Source organism: Phodopus roborovskii, unplaced genomic scaffold, assembly GCF_943737965.1.
Source record: "Phodopus roborovskii unplaced genomic scaffold, PHOROB, whole genome shotgun sequence".
Lineage (NCBI taxonomy): Eukaryota > Metazoa > Chordata > Mammalia > Rodentia > Cricetidae > Phodopus > Phodopus roborovskii.
In genome coordinates, this window is record NW_026125079.1 from 188208 (window position 1) to 210079 (window position 21872).

The 21872-nt window shown below is 40.4% G+C and overlaps 1 pseudogene; it reads left to right on the forward strand.

Moving 5' to 3' along the window:
- The first annotated feature begins 4047 nt into the window (after positions 1–4047).
- Positions 4048–11959, forward strand: LOC127225822 (differentially expressed in FDCP 8 homolog; annotated as a pseudogene).
- The last annotated feature ends 9913 nt before the right edge of the window (positions 11960–21872 follow it).

Here is a 21872-nt window from a genome sequence, read left to right on the forward strand (position 1 = left end):
ACAATGGAATACTACTAAATAGAAAATCAATGGAATCTTGAAATTTGCATGCAAATGGTGGAACTAGAAGAAACAATCCTGAGTGAGGTAACCCAGTCACAATAAAGATGAACATGGTATGTACTCACTCACACATGGATTTTAGATATAGAGCAAAGGATCACCAGCCTGCAATCCATACCACCAGAGAAGCTAGGAATCAAGGAAAACCATTAGATATGCATGAGCCCTGTGTTAAGGGGACTGGAACAAGATAAACTGAGCAAATTGGGAGCATTGGAGGATGGGAGAGAGAGTTAGGAGAAAGAAAAGAAGAGAAGAAGAGGATAGAGCAGGATATGAGGGAGCAGGACATGGAGTCTGGGGAAGAATAGAGGAGAACAAGAAAGGAGATACTATAAGAGAGATAGCAATTATAGGTTTAAAGATAAATCTCACACTAGGAAAATGTCCAGAGATATACAAGGATGACACCAACTAACAATATAAACAATAATGGACAGGCTATCTTAAATTCCCCTCCCTAATAATGAGATTGATCACTACCTTATATGCCATCCTAGAGCCTTTTTCCAGTATCTGATGAAAGCAGAAGCAGACATCCATGGCTAAACACTGAGAAGAACTGGAATCCAATTGCAGAAAGGGAAGAGTGATGAGCAAAGGGCTCAGCACCAGGCTGGAGAAACTCAGAGAAACAGCTGACCTAAACAAGGAGGAGCTCAGGGAAAACAGTCTGATAGCTAGGAAGCCAGCATAGGACCGACCCAGATCCCATGAAGGCAGGGTTAATTAGGAGTACTGGGCATATTTTGAGGCCTGTGGCAGTGGATCAGTTTTTACCCCTAGTATAAGAATGGACTTTGAGATCCCATTCCACATAGAGGGATACTCTTTCAGCCTAGACAAATGGGGGAGAGCATGTCTAGGCCCTGCTCCAAATGATATAACATATTTTAAAGACTCCCCAAGGACTGCATTACCCTCCCTGGGAAGGAGAAAGGGAATGCTATGGTAGGGGGTCTTTGGAGGAGGGGAGTGTGATGGAACTGAAATTGACATTCAAAACAAACTTGTTTAAAATTTAAATAAAAAATATTATCATTAAAAAAATAAGAAAACAGGCAAGCAAGCTAGGAGTGGGCCAGTAAGCAGCAGCCTTCCATGCTCACAGTATCAGCTCCTGTCTCCAGGTTCCTGCCCTGCTTAAATTTCTGTTCTGAATTGCTTCAATGTTGGACTGCAATATACAAGTGTAAACCAAATAAATCATTTCATCACTCAATTTTTTTTGGCCACGGTGTTTATTAAAATAATAATAACCTCAAGTAGGATTCCATGTATGTTAGTAACAGCTTAAAGAAGCTATTTAGTTGATTTTTATCATGTTATCCCTACCTATGTTTGCCCCCTACCTAGTTTGAATCAGGAGTAAGGCAGAAGAGATGATGACAGCACCTATGGGGGCTAATCAGCTTATATAAGTAGCTTCTACTCAAAGACAGAGAGATAAGAGGAACAAAAGCTCCATATTTCTCTAAAGGATATGCCCTCATTTATTTGAATTTTTCCCACTATAGACAACCTCCTCAGGCCCCCTACATCTCTCAGCAGTTACAAAGACTGGCAACCAAGTGTTGGTGTTTAAGACCTCAGAGGACACTAATCAAAACCCTAATCATACATTTGTGTATTACAGAGTATCCCTGGAGAAGATTACGACAAAAATTTGAAATTATATATTTTCTTTTAGAAGAAATTAATTTGTATTGGAAATTTGTATAATGTGTAACTATTTAAAAACAAGGAATTAGGTATCTGGGACTTTCAATATCCTGAGTAGGGAAATAGGAAAAACCCACATAGCCAAATAAATGGTCCCTAAATACATTTTTTTAAAAAAAGGACAATGTTTCCTGTTTTAGTCAACTACTTGGCAAAAAAGATGGATAAAAATGTAACAGATAACTGTATATTGGTTTATGCATAATATCAGACAGAATATGCTAAGGTCATATTTGCTTCTGTAAAGACTGATGAAGTGAAATACCACTCTACCTCACAGTAAAATCAAGAACACACACACACACACACACACACACACACACCACACACACACACACACACTGGACAATTCCTTGCAGTGCCACAGAGGCAAAGGTGTAATGGAAGTATGCTGCTGTGCTCCAGAGAAAGGTTCTGCACATGATAACAGATTTCTTATGGTGCAAATGAGTGAACAGTACTGGATGTGATCTCCAAAAAGAAAACATTTCAACATGACACTCTAAATTCAGACCTGGCTGATCAACTATATTTATGCTTGAAAATCCAATGTGGAAATATTGTTCCTAATAGCATGCCAGATTAAGCAGATATAACATAATTTACTGTGTTTCCAGATTTTATACTTTAAAAGAATAGGATTTTTAAACCCTTTCTAACTAGGGACCAATTTGTGTCCCTTTGGAAATAATATGACACCAGCTGGAGATGCATGCCACACAAGAAAGGAAAAAGTCTGTTCTTTCTGGAAGAAAATTGGATGACATCTGTCCCACAAGAGAAAGGCATACTTTCTCACAACCCATATGTGAAAAGGATAGCTGTACTTCTGGATTTATTCAAAATTATATACCTTTTCCTTGTCTCAAATATTTATCTAATAAATTAAATACTCAGGCTTATAAAAACCTAATTGCTGGTAGCAGGTTATTAAAGTCATTAATAACATACTGCTTGTCGGCTAGTGAGGATATAGTACTTTCATTATTCTTAAGATCAACTCATAAGGTATTATGTTCATATATTTTCTATTCTATTTCACTTACTATATTTATCTGTATTATTATTGTGCCAGCATATGTTACTATGTACCATGGGTGTCTAGTGACTATGGATGTTATAAGAGAGTATTGGATAACTTGAAATTTGAGTTTCATATGGTAACTAAGAATTGCTCTTAACTAACAGATCATCTCTCCATCCTCTAATTTTGTATTTTTATCTATCACAAGAGAAGTATGACCGAAATAAGAATTATCTAACCAATTTTAATTACAATAGTTACATACTGGCATAGTCAAATATTCATCAATAGCAAAATTGATGAGTATACTGTACTGTACCACATTAATGGAGTAGAAATATAAATACCCACAACTAAAAATCAATTGTACCGAAAACACAATGACTACTGTTGAAACCAGTATGTTAACACAAATGGAAAAGATTCAGGTCTATGATGAATACATTCATTGTACCTGAGACATGGATCCCATTATTTGAAGTTCAAGTCTAGGAAAACAGTAGCAGATGTGGGAGAATACAAGAGTGATGTCTGGAGAAGCTTCTGGATTTATAAAAAAAAAAAAAAAAGAGGTTATTGGGGTTATTGGATGATAAGAATATGGTATAGGTTGATATCAATGTTTACCTAGCCATGCACTTAAGAAGTAATTTATTGTATAAAAATTGTTGCTCATTAGAGAGAAGATAGCCAGAAGAGAGCCCCACCAAAACAAGATTTTTTTTTAATTTATTTTATATAACCAAGGCCATTTAAATGAAAACAAACATTTATAGACAATATTTGGGAATTTGGGTGTCGTTCTTTCCAAACTACTTCCTGCTGGTAAGGGGATCTGTCATGGGGGATTTGAAGAAGATTCAGAAATCCTGGCTGTAGTCTGTAAAGCTGCTTTGTCCAGCTGTTCTGAATGTAGGATCACCTGGTACTCGGTTACAGGTGGTCTGGCTTGATCAAACCACATTAGTCTGGAAGGAATCCACATCTTTTCATTTTCTGTGGAAACAAAAATAGAAATCCTTTTCCCCAGTAACTTGTCCTTCAACTTAAATTTTGGAGTCAAAGCATTTTTTTTAATTTAATTTATTATTTTACTTGTTGATCCCAGTTCCCTCTCCCTCCCTCCCTCCCTGCCTTCCTTCCTCCCTCCTTCCCTCCCTTTTACCCTCTCTGCCCTCTCACATGCACTCTAACCACCCTCCCATCCCATCCCCCACCCCAATTCCATATGTAGGGGAATGCCATCCAGTTGGGGTCATGTGAAGTAGGGACTAGGGCTTCTCTCCTGTCTCTAGATTAAGGCAGTTATCCCTCCATGAGGGATGTGTTCGCAAAGTCCTTTTCTGCACCAGGGATACATCCTGGATCCATTGTCTAAGGTCCCTTAGACTGCTCAGTCCTTCTGGCTGAGACTCATATTCAGGGGGGCCCGAGTCAGTCCCATGCTGGCTTCCCAGCTATCAGTCTAGTGGCCCTTAGCTCCTTCTTGTTCAGGTAAGCTGTCTCTATGTGTTTCTGCCGCCTGGTCTTGTCCTCTCCATCTGCATCTGGGTGCTACTTCGACTCAGTGTTTGTGTATGGGTGTTTGATTCTGTTTCCAACAGGCATTAGTTGAGGGCTCCATGGATAAGTTAGTTGTTGATCTCACTCTCGAGGAAGGGCATTTATGGTAGCCTTTCCATGGAAGCTCAAATTGTTAGTTCGCAGAAGTCTTGTAGCTCTCTAGGCCTTTCTTTGTGTTCAATTTTATCTTCAAACCAATATTTGCTCCCTCTTTTATGCTCTCTCTCTCTCTCTCTCTCTCTCTCTCTCTCTCTCTCTCTCTCTCTCTCTCTCTCTCCTGTCTTCTATTCCTAACCAGGCTCAATCTTCCTGGTCGCACATGTTTTCCTTTTCTCCCCCTCGCTGAAACTACATGTTAGCATAAGCCATGAGCCATGAAAATTTTATGGTAGAATGTAGTTTTAGCTAAAAAAATACTTTCTTCTCAAAATAAAATACATTTTTTAATTTTTATTTTACATATTGATCCCAGTTCCCTCTTCCTCCCTCTTTCCCTCTCTCCCACCCTCTCATGCTCCCTAACCCCCCTCCCCTCTCACCCCCCCACTCCACATGTAGGGTGATGCCTTCCAGGAGGGGTCATCTAAATCTGTCAAGTCATTTGGAGTAGGGACTAGGCCTTCTCTCCTGTCTCTAGGTTAAGGCAGTATACCTCTATGGAGGATGTGCCTCCAAAGTCCTTTGTGCACCAGGGATACATCCTGGTTCCACTGTTTGAGGTCCCTTAGCCTGGCCAGTCCTTCTAACTGAGACCCATGTTCAGGGGTTCTGAGTTGGTCCAATGCTGGATTCCCAGCTATCAGTCTGGGGACCTATCAGCTCCTCCTTGTACAGGTCAGCTGTCTCTATGTGTTTCTGTAGCCTGGTCTTGTCCTCCTTCTCTGCATCTGGATTCCAGTCTCAGTGTTTAGTTGTGGGTTTTTGCTTCTGTTTCCATCAGCTACTAGATGAGGGCTCTATGATGGTGGATAAGTTAGTCATCGATCTCATTATCAGGGAAGGGCATTTTTGGTAGCCTTTCCACTGTTGATCAAATTGTTAGTTGAGGTCAGTCTTGTAGGTCTCTGAACATTTCTCTAGGTTCCATTTTCTCTTCAAACCTATAATGCTCCCTCTTTTATGTTCTCTCTCTCTCTCTCTCTCTCTCTCTCTCTCTCTCTCTCTCTCTCTCTCTTCTAGTCCATTCCTACCCTGACTCAATCTTTCCAATCCCACCAGCAAAATAAAATACTTTACTATTATAGATTGCATGTGTTCGTGTGTGTTTGTGTGTGTGTGTGTGTCTGTGTATGTGTTTGTGTGTGTGTCTGTATTTGTGTATGTATTTGTGCTTGTGTGTGTGTGTGTCTCTTGGTGTCTTGCTCAGTAGCAGAGCAGAGGACAGTGATGGACAGAATATGCCAGCTATAGATAAAGCTACCAAGATTAGAAAAAGAACCTCACTGAGGTAAGCAGATCAGGTACACATTCTGTGCAGGAGGATGAACAAAACAGCATCAAAGGCTAGACAAAGTGAACTTTGGACAGTCAGAGGTTCTGCATTGAAGGACAGTTGAAATTATAATTCAGTTGGTGGAGTAGGGAAACAATGTATCAACAGAAAATTGCACATAATAAGAACTTATGCACTTCAAAAACAGAGGAGGAGTTGATTCAGTATGTGTACAAGAAAAATGAAGATCCAGCCTTATCCAGATCAATGATAGGACTCAACTTTGAATATAACAACAAATATTGGTGCTTTTTTTAAAAATTTCCAACAAGCTTGTTTTACATGCCAATCCCTGTTGTGCGATATTCACTTTGTCTCCTTCTGTGGCACTGACCATACCCATTGGGGGGTGGAGCCGGGGCAGAAGTGACCTGGGGAACTAGGCCAGCAAGAGAGTACTCTCCAGCGCCTCCTCTGACCTAGTTCCTGTCACTTCTGTCCCTGGCTCCACCGCCCCAGTGGGTGTGGCCAGTGCCACAGAAGGAGACAAAGTGAATATCCCACTATAAATCTCTTTTCCCTCAACCTTCTGTCTTCCCCTGCCCCTCTCCCCCACTAACCCCCATCCTATACTCTTTCTGATTCCCAGGGAGGATGAGGCCTTCCATGGGGAGTCTTCAAAGTCTGTCATATAATTTGGAAGAGGGCCTAGGCTCTCCCCTCATGTCTCTAGGCTAAAAGAGTATCTCTCTACGTGTAATGGGCTCCCAAAGTCCATTCCTATACTAGGGATAAATACTGATCCACTACCAGACTCCCCATGGACTGCCCAATGCTTGTAATTAACACCCATTCAAGAAGTTTTGGTCAGTGATATGGTGGTTTCCAAGCTATCAGACAGGGATCAATGAGCTCCCCCTTGTTCAGGTCAGCTGTTTATGTGGATTTTCAGCCTGGTCTTGACCCTTTGCTCATCACTCCTCCTTATCTGCAACTGGATTCCAGGAGTTCTGCTCAGCGTTCAGGTGTGGGTGTCTACTTCTGCTTCCATCAGTTACTGGATAAAGGCTCCAACAAGTGTTTATATTTATGTGAATAAACCATAACTTATAAAGCATAAATATTATATAATAAACATACTTTCTTCAATCTAATATGTCCATTCTATTTAATGAATGATTTTTATCTTTTACATAATAAAAAAAATCTTTAGTGACTTTAGTGACTTTAATTGCAGATTTACTGTGAACTGAGAGATCCCTATTATTTCTGTCAGTGTTCTAAAAACAACCCTTATATCACAAAGTATATTGCTTACTCTCTGAAATTACTAATGGTTTAGTACCTGACCTGAAGCTGGATGGAAGACTTGTAGGAATAACTGGCTTTTAATCTAGAAAATATCTATCTCTTTACCAAATTAGATAATATTAATATTCATAGCAAAATCAGATACAAATCCGAATGTGTCCTAATGGCTTACTATAGGCAAAATACGAGAGATGGAGAAAGAAATGAAATATTACTGTTTATTTACATCATATTAAATTAAAACAAAAAATAACCATTCAGAATGTGAATACTTGTATCAAGGACATGCTTCCATTTTCTTTCTGATTTTTACCCTTGTTTAGACAACATAAAATGAAAATAAATCTTTGCCTTATATAATAGATAAACAAACAGGGAGTAACAATAAACTTTCTGGTTCATTTTGTCACTTTGTGGAGAAGACTGGGTTATTCTGATATGAAATTGCTTTCCAAAATGAAGCAGAAAATATTATTATTATTACTTCATGTTTGTTTTCTGCTGCCTTTTTTTTTCTTTTTTGGTCTTTGATCACAGTAAGTTTTGAAATCTATTGAACCTATTATTCAATTTTGAATGAAAATTATCATTACTATTGTCAGGGAAAAAAAAGATGATGTATTTAAAAGACTTACTACTGGACTTATTTTTCCATAAAAAATGGCTAAATGTACTTTTGGCAAAGAAATAGTCCTCTGTATTCCTAAGTACTCTCCAGAAAACTTTTAAAACATATGCATTCATAAAGGCTGATTTATGGTCTTTTCAGAGTTTGAGCTATGTTTGAATACTCATGGCCTGCTGTGATAGGGTTGCTGGGCTCTAGAGGAGTCATGTTGTCCTAGGTGTGATTGATTGTGTTTTCATGCTGGCATCTAGGCATCTGGGATTAGGAAGATTATAATTCTTGGTACTTATATCTGATTTTGTCTTTGTTGGTTGGGTGTTTTGTTATTTCTTCTCTGGATATTAAGAAAATATTCTGGCTATGTGTTGCCCAGTGGGAAATATTCTGTGAAGGTGATAGCTGTGACCATGTGGCCTGGGGTGATAGTGTTCTGATAAAATATCTGAGTATTGGGAACCTTCATGTAGGAATGGGGATAGGCCAAGTGTATGAGGGATTTCACAGGAGGGAGGGTAACAGAGTGTTCCACCAGTGTTCTTCTTAGTTTACTTTGAATTGATCAGAGAATGAAGAAAATTAACTCCAGAAAGTTTCTAATAGTATCTCCTGGAGTTGAGGGCAACATGTTTGTGGAAGGAGGATAGGAAAGGAGATGTTGGGAACACAAAGATACTACCATTTACAGACAGTACTTGGGAAACAAGGATGTCTTTTCAACAACACAAAAGATGTATAACCTATTTACTGCCCAGAAGGCTTTTAATGGACATGGCTAAAAGCCTCATTAATGTTTGCACTATCTGTAGGACCAGGAAATATCTGGTTCCTTGAAGCACCCACAATAAGCACCAGATGTGGATAATAGTCTAGGTGGCCTTTGCTCTATTGGTATAGCCAGGTGCTTACTGAAGTTCCCATAACCAACACCTGAGGTCACTAATAGCCCAAATGACCTTTATGTTATCTGTATAACTAAGACCACACAAGATTCTCCATTAAGATAACACATGTAACCTATCTAGAATCCACCTTCATGAAAGAAGTATCATGTACTTTGAAAGAATTTCAATGTCATTATGCCTTTTTGTACACATTCCTGATTGTCACACCAGGATTAATTGTACTGTACTTACCTATGCCTAAAATATACTGATCAATGACAAACTCAAGAAGTTTGATCCAACACCAGAGTCATGTTGAACCAGGATTTCTTTCTTTCCCGAATTCATCATTCTGTCCACCCTTGTGTTTACAGAGAGCCCCCCCCCCGGGAATAACTATGGGATCCACAGGAGATGGGGGCAAGGGAGTAATGAAGGATTCCCCTTGTGTTCTGTTGCAGTTCTGGGAGTTCAACTAGGAATTGGGTCTGGGAAGTAAAGCTCACCAGTCAGCTTACCAGCTTCCTCCTACAAGTGAACTTGTGTTAGGATAGTAAGGAGTGCTTGTGGAATTGGGAGCTAAGATAAAACAATTAGTGGATGAAGAGAGGTTGTGATGGAGTGATCTGTGGGAATTACTAGACTTGTAGTTGGGAAAGTCTGTAATAGATGTTCTGCTTCAGAGCTTGGGATGAGAAAGGGAGATTGGAATTACAGGAATGAAATGAGATTGGAAAATCCGCTTCCAAAGTTAAATCAGAAGCAGATAAGCAACTAAACAGGCATATAAGCTCTAGTGCAATAGAAGTCAAAGTCAAAGTTGCCCAACAAAAACAACAACAAAAGGCTAAGCCCAAATTCTTTTATCCCTGAGTTTTACAAGGCCACCAATACCTTCATGAGAAACCAAATGCTTAGAACCTGGAGGAGTTATATAAAGAACCCCAAAAGAAAGAAAATTACAGAGAAAATTCTGTTATGAGCATAGTTGCAAAAATACTCAATAAGATATTTGCAAACTGAATCCAAGAATACATCCAAAAGATCATCCACTATGATCAAATAGATTTCATCCTAAAGATGCAAGGATGGTTCAATATACAAAAGTTAATAAATGTAATCCACTATATAAAACCTGCAAGAAAAAAGAAACACATTAGATGGAGAAAAGACCTTCGACAAAATGGGAGGATGGGAGGGAGAGTTAACTGTAAAATAATAAAAAATAAGAAAACAAACATAAAAAGCCACAAATCTCAATGTTTTAAATAATTTTATGGCTTTGATAATTTATAAATGCCTTAGCAAGTGACTAATGTGATACAGAACTAAGCAGCACATGAACAGGGACCAGATAGGGAAGCTCATATACTTTTCCTCTGTAATTATTTAAAGAAACGCAGAAAAGGGACAATGCAGAGGCAGCCAGACAGAGGAGGAAGGGTGGAAGACCAATTCTGAGAAGTCCTGAGTGATCTTCCTGCTCATGTCCTATTGATCAGAAAATAGTCACATTACCATGCCTCTGTGCAGGGAAGACTGGGAAGTCATGAGACAATGATGACTTCTCAGGGTGAAAGGGTGGGATGCTATGGAATATGATGAGAAGCTGGCTCGGTTCTGGCAGGCCCACCTCAACCCTTTCAATAAACCGCTTGGACCAAAGCAAGATGAACAGGAGCCCAGTGAGAAGGCCTAAGAAGTCACTTCTGAAGAGACTCTGCCTGAGCTGCCCACTGGGGAGCCTGAGTTCCACTACTCTGAGCCCATGATGGATCTTGGCCTGTCTGAAGACCACTTTTCCCGCCCTGTGGCTCTTTTCCAAGCTTCTGATGTCAAGCAGCTGGGGCAGGCAATTGAAGAGTGCAAGCAGGTGATGCTGGAGCTACCCAAGCAGTCAGAGAAATAGAAAGATGCTGTGGTGAGTCTGATCACCTCCGGCTGAAGCTGCAGCTGCTGAAGGATCCCTATGAGGAAGAACCTTGTAGAAGCATTGCTTGTACAAGAAGAGCAAGAGTGTCAAGCAAACCTGTGATAAGTGCAATACCACCATCTGGGGCCTCATTCAGATATGGTACACCTGCGCAGGGTGTTATTATCGCTGTCACAGCAAGTGCCTGAACCTCATCTCCAAACCATGTGTCAGCTCCAAGGTTAGACACCAGGCTGAGTATGAGCTGAACATCTGCCCTGAGACTGGGCTGGACAGCCAGGACTACCGCTGTGCCGAGTGCGATGCTCCCATCTCTCTGAGGGGTGTGCCTAGTGAAATCCGGGCTAGTGAGACTACACTGACCAGACTATTGCAGCCACTGACACTGGAATGACCTGGCTGTCATCCCTGCACGAATGGTGCACAATTGGGACTTTGAGGCATGCAAGGTGTCCCGCTGTAGCATGTGCTGCACTGATGGTGTCTTGACTAGTTCTCCGGCTCCGGGAGATTGATCCTCTGCTGTTTAACTACTTGGAAGAGCTTGTGGAGATCCGGAAGCTACGCTAGATATCCTGCTCATGAAGCCATACTTCATCGCATGCAAGGAGGCCATGGGGGCACGACTGCTCCTTCAGCTCCAGGACCGACAGCATTTTGTGGAGAAAGGTGAGATGTACTGTAGTGAGGTAGTCCTTCTGTAGCACTGACCACGCCCATTGGGGGGTGGAGCGATGGGCGGAGGTGACCTGAGGAAGGAGGTCGGAGGGGGCCAGGAAGGCGCTCTCTCTTTCTGGCGTGACTCGGACAGGAGACGATCGGGTTGAATTTCCTGGTGTTCATCTGTCTAGGTTGTAAGTTATTTCTCCCTGAATAAACATCTATTTGGCCTATTTGTTTATCCTGATCCTTATTTACCGCAATAATGTACTCTATCCAGGACCTCTTGGAGGTGCAAATGGAGCACCTGAGCTTCTCCTGCACTGAGAGCCAAAAACTCTTTGCCAAGCACATCAAGCTGGACTGTGAGCGGTGTCAAGTCAAGGGGTTCATGTGTGAACGCTGCAAAGAAGGTGACCTGCTGTTCCCTTTTGACAGCCACACACCTATGTGCACCGACTGTTCAGCTGTCTTCCACAGGGTCAGATGGGCCCAAACCAGTGCTGTGCTTCATGCTTGAAGAGAAAAGTTTAAAAACCAAGATAACAAAGGAGTCTACCGAGCCCTATCATACTCTAACACACAGTTTGGGGACAGCGGTGATGCTGCATTAGTGTTTATAAATGATGGAGGTGACTGAGGACTGCTATTGCAACAACTCAACCACTTACCCCAAGTGTGCTCGGTTCAACTTGAGGAAGCATTCACTATTCCAGGACCTGATCTGGATGTGGATGCCTAGAACACTGGAGGAGGTATCATATTTTCCCCTCTTGCTGTCACCCTGCTGGCATTGCCAGACAGTTGTTCATTCTACTCTGGAGACCCCTGTGTGCATCCTCTGGGCCTCTTCAACTCTTTTGGACCAGAAGGAAGGAAATAACTGGCAGCCACCAGGACTCTCATTCCCTGGGTGTTTGCAGAGACTTGGAGTTTTATGTCTGCCTGTTATTGGATGTGCTGCTGACAGCGTTGAGAATGCTGTTTCTGTCCCACTGTAGGACTCCTTAGGCAGGGGAACTTGAGTATGAATCCCCAAGAAAGTGGGAAGTCACTTTACCGTGGCACAGAGTTCTCCAGTCCTTTACAACCAATCCTTCTAGGCCTTAGAGAGGGCTCTGCTCCTGTCTACACCACTTAACAACTGGTCAGAAAATCCAGAAGCCTGTCCAGTGAGACCAGAGGAAGCCTCCTGAGTTTTGTCTCTGCTGTAATAACTTAGGTTCTACTTAGAGGCTCCCATCCCTCTTAGCACCTTGTCTCCTTAGGGATTCGGGTTTTCTGAGTGGGGCTGTTCACAACAGTGTCCATGGACTGTCTCAGCATCCTGAAAGTCATCTTCCTCCTTAGTCTGTCAGTCCTGTATGTTTCCCTGCCCTTTTTGTACAATAGGGAGGGAAAGGGTCTGTGAAGCTTTTTTTGGCAAGTAAAACTGCTCCTGCCATAGCCTAGTCGGCTTTGAGCCAAGCATCTAGGGACTCATCCTAAGGAAGAGATCTCAGTCTCCATTTACATAGGTGGGGTTATGTTCTGGGAACAGGTTCAAGGTCAGTTATTGTTGGGGGTTTGGGGAACCAAAATTTCCCACAGAAGTTTGTGCTCTGGTTAAATATAGCCAGTTACTGTGTTTTGGTTTAGGAGCTTGAGAGCAAGAGCTAGGAATTTTTGCTTGAGAGAGACCCAAGCAGGAGGTCTATGGCCCAAGCAAGAAAGTCTAGGCTTTGGAGGTGAGCCCACCTACAGCTTTCCAGTGAGGCACATTTCACCTCCATGCATATACCCCATAAATCCTATGGTTGAAGATGTGTGGAGCCAAGGGGATCTCAGAATATGGCTTCTGTCTTTCTTACCTTGGAAGCAGGAATTGCTTGCATCTTCCCCTTTACTCCTTGCCCATGGATTACCGTTGACACACACAGGTGGTGGGTAGAGGCCAAGGAGTATCACAACTTGGAATTCCCTCACCTTCAATGGGGAACAAGAAGGGACACCTCAAGGAGCAGATGAAGCTTAGCTTGCCACCTCCTTTTTACTCCTCTGTACCATCTGGTGGTTTACTCTTTATTGCGGTAAATAAGGATCAGGATAAACAAATAGGCCGAATAGATGTTTATTCAGGGAGAAATAACTTACAACCTAGACAGATGAACACCAGGAAATTCAACCTGATCGTCTCCTGTCCGAGTCACGCCAGAAAGAGAGAGCGCCTTCCCTGGCCCCCTCCGACCTCCTTCCTCAGGTCACCTCCGCCCATCGCTCCACCCCCCAATGGGCGTGGTCAGTGCTACAGAAGGACTACCTCACTACAACTCTTCCTATCTTTTCTGTTTCAATTTTCTCATTTGGAAAATGGGGAAAGTGGAGTTGACCTACCTCAGGGCAGAACAATAAGGAGCACTCTGAGTGTGATGTGGGTCGGCAGGCAGCAGGTCCCTGCCCTGCTTCCTACTTGGTGTTAAAGAGGAACTTAAAACCAAATGCCATTTTCCTACACACCCAAATCTTTGTGTTTTGTACCATTGTATCACATTTCTGTCTTGGGGCTATTGGTCCTTCCTGAGCCTCCTATTTAATGAGCATCACGTGTTCCCAGCTGTAAATCATAATGTCTAAATAAAATGAAAAAAAAATTCAGAAAAAGTAATATTTCAGGCACAAGTAAGTTTTTAGAATAACTTGAGTAGTAGCACAGACACTGAGATTGACAATTAATAAATGGGGACTCCTGAAACTGAGAAGTTTCTGTAAGGCAAAGGACATAGTTAACATGACAAAATGGCAGCGCACATAATGGGAAAATATATTCACCAACCCCACATCTGGCAGAGGGCTGATCTCCAAAATATGTAGAGGATTCAAGAAGATACTCACCAAAACACCAAATAATCCAATTAAAAATTAGGGTACAGAACTATATAGAGAATTCTCAACATATGAATCCAAAATTGCTGGAAAACACAAGAAAGTGCTCAACATCCTTAGAAATCAGGGAAATTAAAATCAAAACATCCCTGAGATGTCATCTTATTCCTGTCAGAATAGCTAAAACCAAAAACACCAATGACAGATTATGTTGGAGAGGATGTGGAGAAAGGGAACAGTTCTCCACTGCTGGTGAGAGTTCTAACTTGTACAGCCACTTTGGAAATCAGTATAGTGGTTACTCAGGAAAATGGGAATCAGTCTACCACAATATTCTCAGGAATATACCAAAAGATTCACATCCATGCAACAAAAAAATCTGTTCAACTATGTTCGTAGCAGAATTATTTGTAATAGCCAGAACCTGAAAGCCACCTATATGCCCTTCAATTGAAGTTTGGATAAAGGAAATGTGAAGGAGTAAGGTTTTTCCTCCCACTGCTGGTCTTGTCCCATCACCGCACCAGCCCCAATTAACACACTGAGACTCTGTATTTGATATAATGCTGTTGGCCAGGTACTAGTTTCTTATTGGCTAGCTCTGTTGTAAGTATTAACCCATTTCTATGTATTTCCATGTGGTCTTATCTTACCAGGGAGAGGTGGCTGGCAGATCTGCTCTCTCCAGACTCTTCATCTTGACTACTGCTTACTCCTTCCTCATTTGTCCTTGTTTCCGAGTCCCTCCTTTCTTCCATTCCTATTGGCCAATAGTGTTTTATTCATTAACCAGTATGAGAAACATATATACGTAATGGCATCTCCCATCAGAAATGTGGTGCATTTACACAATGGAATACTACTCAGTGGAAAACAAAACAAAACCAAACAAACAAACAAAAAAAAAAAAAACCACAATGGAATCTTGAAATTTGCAGGAAAATGGATAGAACTTGAAGAAACCATCATTAGTGAGATAATTCAGTCACAAAAAAAAGAGGAACATGGTATGTACTCAGTCATATATGGATTTTAGACATAGAGCAAAGTTCACCAGCCTGCAATCCACACCACCAAAGAAGATAGGAAATAAGGAGGACCCAAAGCAATACATACATGGTCTGTTAATGAAGGGGAAAGGGTCAAGATCTCCTGAGTAAGTTTGGAACAGGTGGGTGTTGGGGAGAAGGATTAAGGAGAAAGAGAAGTGGAGAACAGGAGGGGAGAGGAGAACATGAGGGAGCAAGAAGGTTGAGTCAGGGGAAGAATAGAGAAGAACAAGAAAAGAGATATCATAATAGAGGGAACCATTATAGGTTTAATTATATGAGTAATCTCACACTAGAGAAATGTCCAGAGACCTTCAAGGATGAACCCAACTAACAATCTAAGCAATAGTGATCAGGCTACCTTAAATACCCTTCCCTGATAAAGTGACTGATAACTACCTTATATGCCATCTTAGGGTCTTCATTTAGTAGCAGATGGAAACAGAAGCAGACACCCACAGCTTAACACTGAGCAGAACTCCAGGAATCCACTTGCAGAGAGAAGTGATAAGCAAATGGGTTGAGACCAAGCTGGAGAAACACACAGAAACAGCTAACCTGAACAAGGGGTAGTTCATGGACCCTCAGACTGAGAGCTGGAAAGCCAGCACAAGACTGACCTAGACCCCCTGAACATGGGTCTTGTAGGGAGCCGTCCCTACATTCTCCATTACAAGATGGCACTGGCATCCGGCTGGCGGTTGGCATAAATAAGCCTGTGCGTGTGTGCAAGGGGATTTCTCCCGCGCCTCTCCTGTGGCGTCATTTGGCCTGATGAGCGAGCAACCAGTCAGGGAGTGACACGTCCTAAGCAAGGCTGAGTTTCTATATAAGGGTGTGGGTTTTTGCTCCCGGGGTCTCTGCTCTGTAAGCTTATGCTCTCCCTCTCAAGATGCATTAAAGCTTTACTACAGAAGGATCCTGAGTGTGCCGCGTCGTTCTTGCTGGCGAGACGGTAGCGCAGGACAGGGTCTCAGTTTGGAGGTCTGGGAGATCTATGGTACCTCTGACAATGGGAGCAGGATGTTTCCATATTGCAAGAACGGACTTCAGAAGGTCATTCCCCATGGAGGAATATTCCTTAGCCTAGAGACATGGGGAAGAACCCAGGCCCTACCACAAATAATTAGCCAGACTTTGATGATACCTCATGGAATGACTCATCATACTTGGGGAGTGGATTGGGGACATTTCCCAGGTCCTTGAGAGAATGGGATGGAGAGGGAACTGGGGTCAATATGTAAAATACAAAAAAAAATTAAAATATAGAAAAATAGAAAAAAGAATACCTGGGATAACATAAACATTCATAAACCACAGCTTTAACAAGGAAGCATTATTTACAAATTTGAGGCCAATAGGGTCACTGTAAGTTTCAGTAGTCATGATACCTATTGAGACTCAACATTCTATCTCTTTCTTCTTCTGTCCTCTGGTGGATGCTGATGTTTTGTTTGTTCTGTTTTCCAAACAATATATTTATGAACAAATCTTCTATAATGGGAAACTCTTCCCCCATTCCATTTTGCTCCATAAGTGTTAGGAGTCTCTGCATACATGTTCCATGAGGCTCTGTATACACATACCTGTGGGAAAATATCTTTATTTTGTCTAATGTCTAATGATATCTTTGTGGGCCTGAGCTAACAGAAGAGGAGAAGGGAATCTCTTTCTGGGGTATAATCCAAGAAAAATCTTAGGAAATTACTTTTGTAGGTATCAGCTAATAGCTATTAAACAAAACATAAAAATTAAGGTTGTGTTTTTGAGAAGGAACCATAAAACTAAGAAAGTTTCCTGAAAACTAGCTGTCAAGTAACAATGCAATGGATATTTTTTCATACATTTGCACAAAAATTTGGGGCATTCACACATTTAGCTCTTTGAATTTGGTGTCACTAGCAAATAAAACCAGAAAAAAAAATGGTGATGTGTTCAAAGTAGGACACATATGTGAAACAAAATGGGGTGAAACTACCTAACTTGGCAGATGGTTCAAATTGAAACTGCAAAGTATTATAAAGTATTATGGCATGACATTTGAGTTTTAAAAAGAAAAAATTAAAGACTGTCATTTAATTCATTATTACCTTCCTTAAAATGTTCTTTTACACAAAATACAGTAATAGACCAAACCTCTCATCCACAAGTGTGTGCTAAATCATTTTCCTAATTATATACAGGAAGCTTGATAGTCTTTCTAAAGTGGCAGTTACAAATCAGAACTATTAGATGTTTATAATCCTAAATAGTCATTTGTAATTTTTTTCACAAATTGTTTCCTCATAATATATTTGAAGGGATGTTCAAGATGTTATAATAATCAAATAAAGCAGTATGTCTTACAACTAATGCTTTCCTTTACCCAGGTAGAAAACATTGGCCATGGAAAGTAGAATAGGAACATGTCTCCTTTTAACAAAGCATTTTCAAATCAACTAATTAGAGTACTAGTGACATCAGTGCCTCTTATATGGAATTTCTAACCCTAATAATTTTTTGCTTTTCAAGTCAGCAGCTTTACATAAGTTAGTCTTGCCTCAGTCTATTAGAAATAATATATTGCACAGCATATCAAAAGACAATAAGACATACTATAAGACAATACTATAAGACAATATAAAATAAGCAAATAGGTGGTTAGGGTTATATATTCATGTACTATCATACAAAATACTTAAAGAATAAGATGGTTTATATTATATAATCTATGTAGGTATATATGACAGGAAGGTGGAAGCAAAAATTTTCTAGGGGAAAATTCTCAATTGGAGAGGAGGAGATTTAAAAGAGAACAGCAGAGTATGGGGGAAGACTCTCAGTATCAATATGTACTTGTTTGAAAATATTCTTATGTAACATGACACTATGTACAGTGAATGTATGTGATGAAAAATAACTAAATAGAAGAACAACTTATCATGATTACATTAAAAAAATAGTGTGAAGTATATAAAACACATAACATATGTAGATCCTCACCTAGAGTAAATGTATCTATGTAGACATCTATAAACACAGGGAAAGTATAACATGTTGGAAGAACAAGAAAGGGTAGTGATAGATGATAAGGAAGAAGGGAATGTAGACCTTGGATACCTATGTCATATAAAATGGTATAAAGCTAATACTTTTTCTTAATTTCAGTCAGTAGCAGAATTCATTTTGCACTGACTGACTACACCTAGACATCTAGACATGAGTAGCTGGCCTCGAAATGCGGTTAATATACAAAACAAAACTCCTTTAAATGAAACAGATTTTTTTCCTTTCCAAAGTGTATCAGTTGCAGATAGCTTTTTGGTTAGAAGTAGGAGCCTATGCCTATTTTCCTGTTTTCACCTTTCAGAAATGGAATTCTATGAAGTCTTTGTGCATGCTCCTACTGTTTGAGTGGCTAGGTGAATCTAATTTTGTGAAGATTTTTATTTTCAAATTCTTTACAATATAGTTATTTGGATTTAAAATAAATAGAGTAGTCTAAACGAAGGGATCTCTACAGGCAAGCCCACTACGCTGTGCTTGCCTTCTGTTAGTGACATGTTAACATTTTATCCAGACTTCTTTTCCAATGTCATTTTTATATTAATAATCCTAATGAATATGTATTTATCAAATTATAGTTCTTTCAAACTTTTCTTCTAGGAGATATATTTTACTGGCCATGAATTGCTGTAGGCTATGCTAAGTATTTTTACTTGAATCTCTTGACCAGGCTGTTCCTTGTTTTGTTTTTGTTTTGTTTTGTTTTTCCTTTTGATGTTCTTTTGTGTTTTGGTTTTTGTAGTGTGTGTGTGTGTGTGCATGAGTGTGTGTGTATGTGTGTGTATGTGTGTGTCTTTGTAATCTCTATGGTTCATGTGTAAATTTTGTGTTTTCCAAGAAGATATCACTAAGTAATATAATCCACCGCAGTAGTATACCCATCACTGAGTACTAAGAAAAAACTGTTGTGACTCTAAAAGCTGCCAGTGAGGTGCCTGCCATGTTGAAATGCCTTCTAACATGTCTATAACCCCAACAACAATTTCACAAGGCCAGTTCTATATTAAAGAGATCAAACTAAGAGTTTAATCTACACCTTCAGGGTATATGGGATACAGTGCTTTTAAGGGAATCAAGGAAACGGTTTCTTTGGAGCTGGAGAGGTGGCACACCCATTAACAGCAATGGCTGATTTCTCAGAAGACTGGAGTTAAATTTGCCAGTACCCATAGAGGTTCACAACTATCTATGCTGGAAGTGAAACTCCAGTTCCAGGAGATCTGACATCCTCTTCTTGCCCTCATTGGTACCAGGCAAACAGCATATTGTAACACAAATAATACAAACCCACCAACACATTAACTAATTCCTTCATTTAAGAATTCCTAATAGTCTTACCTAATCTGTGAACAGAATCAGTGAACTGTGAGTTATAAAACATTTGCATAGACCAACTAGCTTGTGGCCATGAGTTAAGAGTGGTAGCCCAAGGAGCTAGCTGTAAGAAAAGCCTGCAACTCACATGGGGAGGAGAGAGAAAGGGGGGAGCTGTCTTTCTGAAAAAGGAAACACACACACACACACACACACACACACACACACACACACACACACACACACACACGGTTTTGTTAAGAAAAAACATGTGGGGCAGAAACAGCCTGAAGGCAACGCCTCCTGAGTTCGAGTGGCAGCTAAAGACTGCTTAGAGAGGCTTCAAAGTGGCTTTTTCATGAGTTTGTACTTTAATGTTGGGTGCCCATTGTAAACCGATTAATATAACCCAGTTACATATATATGGGGTTTCAAGTTTCAAGATCGGAAAAGCAAAGCAGCCAAATCACTAGCTCTTACTTCTACCTCAGACCAAAATGGGAGATTCTGTTTCCAAGGGTTCTCTGAATGCAATTCTCCTCAAATTGCACTGCTCTCCAACATGCCTCACACTGCAATTCCCTGAGTTCCTGTGTCCTCTCTCCTTATCCTTATATTCTTCTGTCTGCCCTGCCATTTCATTCCTGTGTCCACCTCCTTAATGCTGGTATTAAAGGCATCTGATCCCAAGTGCTAAGATCCCCTTTTTGTGAGCTGTTCCTCATTTAGAATGGATCAATTTTGTAGGGCATTTTGGCCTTGAACTAACTCTGTCTTTGTAGTCCTGGGCTTAAAGGTGTGTACTACTACTGCCTGGCTCTATGTCTGCAGCTCCTTTGCATTTTGATATCCAGTGGCTTTATTAAATCACAAACAATATATCACCTCTGCTTGTGCTACACAGCCAAATATGTAGAGTGAACAATCATACCACACATGTACAAAATCAAAAATCAAAGTTTTAAAAAGAAAAGGCTGTGCTAATTTCAGGCAGAATAGACACGAGTCCCTTTATGGGATGATCTGTTTCTGAGTCCTTACTGAGTAAGAGGGTTTGTGGCAAAGAACAACCCATGTAGCTCTGCATGGTGAATCTGTCTAGTATAACACAGCCAGACAATAGGCACTACATTTCAAATTCCCTGGTACCAAGAGTAGAAATTTCTCTATCTCTGACTGCTCTTATTTTCACATGAAATTTGACAAATCCATGTGGAGTCATCAGTGAGGCACTATTTCAGTTTTCCTTCTACAAAGCTCTCACAAGTGCTTATCTCCTGCCTGACTCAATGACAGCTTCTCCCCTCCCACACCAGAGAAATATTACACTTCCCACTTCAAAAGGAAAAATGTGTGCATATCAGAGACCTTTAAATAATAATTAAGTCCACTAGCCTGTGAGTGAACATGGGGTTAACTTGTTTCATATGCAGAGGAATGCTGAGAAAGCTAGAAAAAAAATAATTTGGGATTCTTAGTCTAATAAACTTTTATATTGGAACCACATTTGAATACATACATATGCAAATGGAATAGTTGCCATCTCTAAGCCAGTTCAAATCCAGACCCACATTGTGAACTCCTCTATTGGTTGAACTGTGGAGCAAGAAGCCAGACTATTAACTATGGCTGTGATAATGGCATTGAGGAAGGCCTATGACAGACACACCCTCTCAGAGCACCTACTCAGATGCTCATTTGTATTAGAATAAGCAGCTATCCTGTGACTCTAGGCTTCTTATCATGATAAATCTGAACTATGAGCCCCTCTAAGGTCTCAAAATGAATGAGTTTTGTATATTGTCTTGTGGTACAGAAAGCTGAGAACCTACTAATGATAATTTTGTGGGGTTTCAGACTGAAATTTGCTGCTTCAAAAATACTATTCCAACCTAGCCATTTCTACTAAGCAATCCTCTACTTACACTTAGTAATTCCATGTTTGGAATCTTGTCAGATCTCTAAAATGTGCTTGCTCTCAAGAAAGTGGGCCAAGATGTGACTGCGAGAACTCTGTGATCTCATAGTTTGGTCTTCTTAACCCTACTGCCAGAAACAAAACATGATGCTTTTTTTTTTTCTTTTGATTTTTAGAGACATGGTTTCTGTGTTACAGCTCTGACTGTCCTGTAACTAGCTCTGTAAATGAGGCTGGTCTAGAACTCATTTAAATCCACTTGCCTCTGCTTCCCAAGTGCTGGGATTAAAAAGGTGTGTGGCACCAATATTTGGCACATGATGCTTTTAATATGTGAAGATATTAGAATCAATTTTGTAATCTCCTTCTCTAGATTAAATAGATACAGCATTTGTGATCTATACCATACTTTGAAATTTGCTCAGCATTCTGATTTTTCTATTTTGTAAGTACTCTGTTAATGTTGA